General features: G+C 46.1%; 1 pseudogene; it reads right to left on the reverse strand.

The window, feature by feature from the left end:
- Positions 1-371: 371 nt before the first annotated feature.
- LOC142591547 (protein GVQW3-like) lies at positions 372-7093 on the reverse strand (annotated as a pseudogene).
- Positions 7094-7458: the final 365 nt, after the last annotated feature.

Here is a 7458-nt window from a genome sequence, read left to right on the forward strand (position 1 = left end):
TCAAAATCGGTCTAGGGGTTATCTCATAAAAACGTTTTTGCGTTTTACATGTATTTGAATAGGCCGCGTCGGAGTTGGGCCCGAGCTAAAGCTTCCTCTTAACAGGACGTGAGCAGCACAGTAATCGCAAGGGAGTTTTGTTTCCACTTGAGGGCATCGCGCTGCGTATCATTAGTAGTAGTGGTGGAATACGACTCCATCTCACAGGTTCCGATCTTGTCGGCATGGGTTTCGCCCAGCGATCCTCGCAGCGTAAACTGTCGCACCGGCGTAGGTCCCGATTCCTATCAATCGGCAGGGCGGAGAGGGCGCTTCGATGGATGGGACGGAAAGTCGCGTCACCCTCGGCTCGCGACCGCGCCAGCACACAGTTACGCCAGTTTCACGTAGCCGCGTCTGCGTGCCAGCCACGACAAAACGTTAACCACAGCGTTGGCCACGACCCACAACAAGCTACGCGAAACCGCTGGTGATGAGAGTACGTTGTTAGGCATGACGCCACGGCGCGTCCCGCAGGCGGCAGCCAATAGCGTGGCGCTGCGGTTGCCATGCGTTGTCCCTTCTGGATTTTCCAAATACGCTGCCGGGCTCTTGCGCATATAACTGCAGCAAGAGGCCTGAAGGTGGTTATGCCGTTTTTATGGTACCACAAGGAAAGCGTGACGGCTTGCGGAGGAAGCAGTGGCTGCAGGACATTGGCCGAAAGAACTTTGTTCCGACAAAGAACAGCGTTGTTTGCGAGCTGAGGCGTTTTTCTTATAGCTCGTAGCAAAGCATCCCGTAATGCTGCATTTTTTTTTTTTCATTCTTCCGGCCTGCTTACCAGCGTTTTTGTTGCGGTTGTCCTCAGTATGCTTAATATTCTGGGGCGGCTCCATCACATCGCACGTGGCTAACTGTTGTTATTCAGTCGGAAATGCAGCATTATAGATTCTGCTTTGCGCCCTGAAAAAAATTTGTGGCAAGTATACCTGTGGTATTGCAGGTGATAAGGGTTAGCTAGTCAACATTGAGTTTTTTTTTTTTTAAGTTTTAAGGCGAATGCCTTTAGATCTCTATGTTTCCAACTGGAAGCATCACGTAACCCAAGGAAGGCCAGAGGTGACCCAAAGCATGTTCACCCCCGTATAAGAGAATTATTACCCAAGTTAATTAATGAATTATTAGTGATTGACATAAGGTGGATTAGGGAGGATTAAGGTTGATTAGAGTATATCAAAGAAGACTAAGGTGAATTAGAGTGCATTAAGAAGGGTTAATATGCATGAATAAAGATTAAGGTGGGTGGAGGAGGATTAAGGCCAATTATGGTGGATTAAGGTAAAGAGCTGATGAAATGGTATTAAAACCGGTTAGGGTGGATTAGGGTGCATGAAAAATTATTAGGGAGTATTCAGGTGGATAAAGGAAGATTACGGTCGATTAATGCGGATTAAGTTGAATTAGGGTTGATAAAGGAGGATTAAGACCGACTAGAATGGGTTATTTCGATAGAGGTGGATTAGGGTGTATTAAGGTAGATTGGAACTATTAAGCAGGATTAAGTTGGATTAAGGTGCATGAATAAGGATTAAGGTGGATGAAGGAAGACGAAGGCGGCTTATGATGCATTAGGGTTGATAAAGGAGGATTAAGACCGCATAGGGTAGGCTAAGGTGCATTAGGGGCGATGTAGGTTGATTAGGTTGTATTAAGGTGGATTGGGAGTATCAAGCTGGATTAAGGTGGATGAAGGAGCATCAAGGTGGATTAGGGTGGACTAAGGTGAATTAGGGTTCATTGAGTATTAAGACCGATTAGTGTACCATAATCCTCCTGATGCACATTAATCCACCGAATCCACATTCATCGACCTTAATCCCCCTTCATTCACTTTAATCCACCACAATCCACAAAAGGCCTTCTTAATGTACCCTAATCCACCTTCATCGACCTTAATCTACTCTAACCTTCCTTAACGCACTTTAATCCTCTTTATTGAATCCTAATGCTTCCTCATTCACTTTACTCCACCCTAATCCACTATAATCGTCCTTAATTCACCTTAATCCACGTTCATCTACCTTAGTCACCCCTAATCCCCCTTAATTCACTCTAGTCCTCCTTCATTCACTTTAATTCACCCTAGCCCACCATAATCCTACCTAATGCAACTTAATCCTTCTTAATCCAACCTTATCCTTCTTCATGCACCTTAATTCACCCTAATCCACTATAATCGTCCTTAATGCACCCCAACGCACCTTCATCCACCCTAATCTACCTTCATCGACCTTAATCCAACCTAGTCCTCCTTTACGCACCTTAATCCACCTTCATTCACCCTAATGCACCTTCATAGACATTAATCCACCTTAATCCTCCTTAATACACCTGAATTCATCTTAATCCAATCACTAATAAATCATTACTTTGCTAATCATCTCTTATACGCGGCTGCACATGCTTTGGTTCGCTTCCCGCCTTCCTTCTGTCTCGTGATATTTTCTGTAGCTCAGAACGGGACCTTGAAACAGAGGTCTAAGGCTTCTGTTTCAAACTTTCAAATTATCAAGGGGCTTTAGGTGGCAGAAGTAATTGGCGCCATCCATAAGGAGGGCGGGGAAGCAAATCCACTGCCCTTGTGCGACCTCCTAGATCGGCGCGCGCGGCCGTGCCCTCTCGCCCCTCCTCCCAACACCTTTCCTCTTGCCCTCCCTCGCAACTCCCTTCCCGTCGACTGTCTCCGCGCGCGCCCGCTAAAACCCGTTGATAATTTGAGAGTAGTGACACTCTCCTCCTCACGGCGCTTTCCTCCTCGATTTTCCTCGCCCGCCGGCTGCGCACGGCGCGCTTTCCCTCCTGGGCTCCCGCGGACAGGCTGCAGGATTCTATGGAGGCGTGTTATTTTGGGCCAGTTGCGCGCCATAGTGGGGTTTAAATTTTTGAGAAATGCTAATAACAGCATCGATAACGCTGGAGCCAACGTTTATGAGGAGGTTGGTTTTTTTTCTTAAATCCGTATGAACGGGGTATACCGATGTAAAGGGAGCTTTGAGGCGAGTTCTATACTCCAGACAATTTTTCTGCCACATGATCAGATGGTTTACTTCGTGCGTCTGATCTAGTATTGCTTGTGACACATCCCTTTGTGTGTGGCTTATTAAGGTTACAAGGTCCCGTTGTGAGCTACAGAAAATATCACGTGACCGAAGGAAGGCGAGAAGCAAAGCATGTGCAGCCGCGTATAAGAGATGATTAAGGATTAGCAAAGTAATGATTGATTAGTGATTGGATTAAGATGAATTCGGGTGTATTAAGGACGATTAGGGTGAATTAAAGAGCATTAAGAAGGATAAGGGTGGATTAAGAAGTATTAAGGCGGGCTAGGGTGAATCAAAGTGAATGAAGGCGGATTATGGTGGACTAAGGTAGACGAATGTGGATTAAGATGAATTAATGACGATTATAGTGGATTAGGTTGGAAAAAAGTGAATGTGCCAGCATTAGGGTCGATCAAGGAAGATTAAAGTGCATTAAGGAGGGTTGGAGTAGATTAAGGTCGATGAATGTGGATTAGGGTGCATTAAGAAGGCCTTTTGCGGATTGTGGTGGATTAAAGTGAATGAAGGAGGATTAAGGTCGATGAATGTGGATTCGGTGCATTAATGTGCATTAGGAGGATTTAATCTGTATTACTGAAGTTTTCCGTTTTTCTTTGCATAATTGTATTTTTACCGCATTATGCTTTTTTTGTGTCGCTCTCGAGTTATTTTTACGTTGTACCATGCATTGTCATCTGATTAGTATTCGTGTGTCCTTTCTCCTTTCTTGCATACTTATCTGTATTTATTAGCCCCTCCCCTCTGTAATGCTTCATTGTAAGCCCTGAGGGTACTATAAATAAATGAATAAATAAATATGGTAGACTAATCGGTCTTAATACTCAATAAACCCTAATTCACCTTAGTCCACCCTAATCCACTTAATGCTTCTTCATCCACCTTAATCCAACTTTATACTCCCAATCCACCTTAATACAACCTAATCAACCTACATCGCCCCTAATGCACCTTAGCCTACCCTATGCGGTCTTAATCCTTCTTTATCAACCCTAATCCATCATAATCTACCTTAATGCTACTTCATCCGCCTTAATCCTTATTCATGCACCTTAACCCAATTTAATCCTGCTTAATAGTTCCAATCTACCTTAATACACCTTCATCCACCTCTATCAAACCTAATCCAGTTCCATGGTCCCTAATCCACCTTAATCTACCCTAATCCATCCTAATCGATCTTAATCGTCCTTTATCAACCCTAATTCCCCTTAATCTGCATTATTTCGACGTTAGTATTCCTTTATCTACCTTAATCCTCCCTAATCATTGTTCATGCACCCTAATCCACCCTAATCGGTCTTAATACCCTTTCATAAACCCTTCACATTAATCCACTATAAACCGCCTTAATCCTCCACCACGCACTTAAATCTTTATTCATGCATCTTAATCCTTCTTAATGCACTATAATCCACCTTAATCTTGTTTAATACACTCTGATCAACATTAATCCTCCTAATACACCTGATGTCAATCACTAATGATTCGTTAATTAACTTGGGTAATCATTCTCTTATACAGGGGTGGACATGCTTTGGGTCACCTCTGGCCTTCCTTGGGTCACGTGATACGTCCTGTTTACAACGCGACCTTGAAACAGAGATCCAAAGACTTTCACCTTCAAACTTTAAAGAAAAGTCAACGTTGACTAGCTAACGCTCATCAACTGTAATACCACGGGTATACTTGCCACTAATGTTTTCAGGGCGCAAAGCAGAATCTATAATGCCGCAGTTCCGACTGAATAACAGCAGTTAGCGACGTGCGATGTGATGGAGCCGCCCCAGAACATTAAGCATACTGAGGACAACCGCAACAAGAACGCTGGTGAGCAGGCAGGAAGAATGAAAAAATAATGCAGCATTACGGGATGCTTTGCTACGAGCTGTAAGAAAGACGCCTCAGATCACAAACAACGCTGTTCTTTGTCGGAACAAAGTTATTTCGGCCAATGTCATACAGCCACTGCTTCCTGCGCAAGCCGTCACGCTTTCATTGTGGTATCACAAAAATGGCATAACCATCTTCAGGCTTCATGCTGCAGTTATATGCGCAACAGCCCGGCATAGCGCTAGCAGAGCAGGAAACAGCGAATGACATTTATCCCCGCTTTTCCTACGTTTTCGGTCTTAGGGAACGAGAAGACGTGCACCTTGGGGCCTGTCTTGTAATTGCCATTGCACCACGATACACAACACTTCCTAGGCATTTCGCAGTTTCTTCCAATTTTGCACAACCGTTTTCGGCACACATAACAAGCGATAAACACTGATGTCAGTCGCCGTTGCCGATTCACGCACATAAATAAAGATTCAAGCAAACAACCACGTTTAGCAGCGACCACGTGCGTTTGACGGCACTGCGGACGCACATTCAAGCATGCTGCTGCTGCCGCTGCTGCACTGGGGACCAAGGCCCCATGCCGACGATGTATGATCACGTGGTCGCAGGAGCCCTCCGGCCTTTCCTTTCGGTGGCGTTTTGGCCCGGCGCCTGCTTAGCCCGCAGCACAACGTTTCCTGTTTCGTTATATGCTGTTATCGGGAAGCTTGCGTTGCTGTGTGTTGACCAGCGTGGGCAGTTTCGTCAGTTTCGTGGTCCTCAATAGCTGTCTGCTTGTGCTTCGCGATGTTTCACTCATTTCACGACTCGCACCGCTCGTGCATCGTGCAGTGGTGCACGAATACCTCAAAAACAAGCCCTGCAAGGTTGTTCCGGGTGCCTAAAGGCAACAGGTGAGCACGCAGACCCAAGGACATCAGAAAGCGCAGGTACACGAACACTGCACTGTCCATAAGTGTGCTCCATGAGTCTCCGGACGACACTGCGCCTTGATTGTGCTACACTTCCCTCTTACCGGTAGAGAAAGCTGACAAATACGAGGTCTCTTAGAAAAGTATCCGACCTTTGGCCGAAGAAAACAAACTGGCATAACTAGGGCGTTGGAAACCTAATCACCCTCAAAGTAGTCTCCTTGGGACACCACACACTTCTCCCAGTGGGGTTGTCATTGTTGGGAGCATTCAGAGAAGACTTCTTTCGGAATGGAGTTTAGCTCAGCTGTCATTGCAGCCATAATGTCCTCTCATCTGAAATTGCGCTCCTTTCAATGGCCTCTTGATTTTGGGAAACAGCCAGAAGTCTCAGGGGGCCATATCAGGAGAGTAAGGAACGTGTTGAACTACAGGAGTCTGGTTTTTCACCAAAGAAGACTGAATCAAGTGCGAGGAATGTGCAGGAGCATTGTTGTGATGGATGCGCCAATGCCCTGTTGACCACAACTCTGGTCTCTTGAGCCGCACAGCCTCACATAGACAACGAAGGACATCCCTGTATCACTCTTTGGTGATTGTTTTACCCTGTGGTGCGTACTCGTAGTGTACCACACCGTGGGAGTCAAAGAAAGCAGTCATCATCACTTTGACGTTGCTGCGCACTTGGTGGGCCTTCTTTGGTCTTGGTGACATGGAATGTATCCACTGTGACGACTGGGATTTGGTTTCCGGGTCGTACCCGTACACCCAAGACTCGTCACCAGTGATTATGGGGTTCATGAAGTTGGGGTCACTGTTTGAGGAATTCAGCATGTCCTGTGAGACTTCAACCCGAAGTTGCTTTTGCTCCACCGTGAGCAGCTTCGGCACGAATTTCGCTGCAACTCTCTTCATGGCCAAATCTTCGGTGGCAACGGAATGTGCAGAAAAAGTGCTGATGCCCACCTCTTCCGCAATTTCTCGAATACTCACACGACGGTCCTGCATCACCACAGCGTTCACTTCTGCAATGCCCTGGTCGTTTCGGCATGTTTATGGCTCGCTCTCCACCGATGTGCGGCCATCTTTAAACCGGTTGTACCACTCCTTAATCTGTGAGCTGCTCATAGCATCGTCACCGAAAGCCGCCTGAATCTTCCGAATAATTTCCACTTGGTTGTCGCCCAGTTTCTGGCAAAATTTGATGCAGTAGCGCTGCTCCAGTCGCTCCGCCATTTTCCTTGCAATAAAGAACCGACCAGAGTACTGCGCAGTACCTCACTCAAACACTGCGTCCCAGCGACTGGCGCTATCGGCAGGCGGGAAAAAATTGGCACATGCCCACGAAGGCTCAAGGTGGGCTGACGCAAGCGGGCTTGTTTCATCAGGTATTCGCAAAAACAAAAAAGGTCGGATACTTTTCTAACAGACCTCGTAGACGTTCCTCCTTATTGTCACCATGTTTTTGACTTGTGTATTCCTGTGCCGTCTCATTCTACAACTTCAGTAACTTGCCCAGCTTTTCATTCCGCCCTCAGTGTTCTTTCTGTGCGTCACATTCTACAAACGTACTAACAGCTGGAAAATTACTGTTCGTGTAT

This window comes from Dermacentor variabilis, chromosome 8 (assembly GCF_050947875.1).
Source record: "Dermacentor variabilis isolate Ectoservices chromosome 8, ASM5094787v1, whole genome shotgun sequence".
Classification (NCBI taxonomy): domain Eukaryota; kingdom Metazoa; phylum Arthropoda; class Arachnida; order Ixodida; family Ixodidae; genus Dermacentor; species Dermacentor variabilis.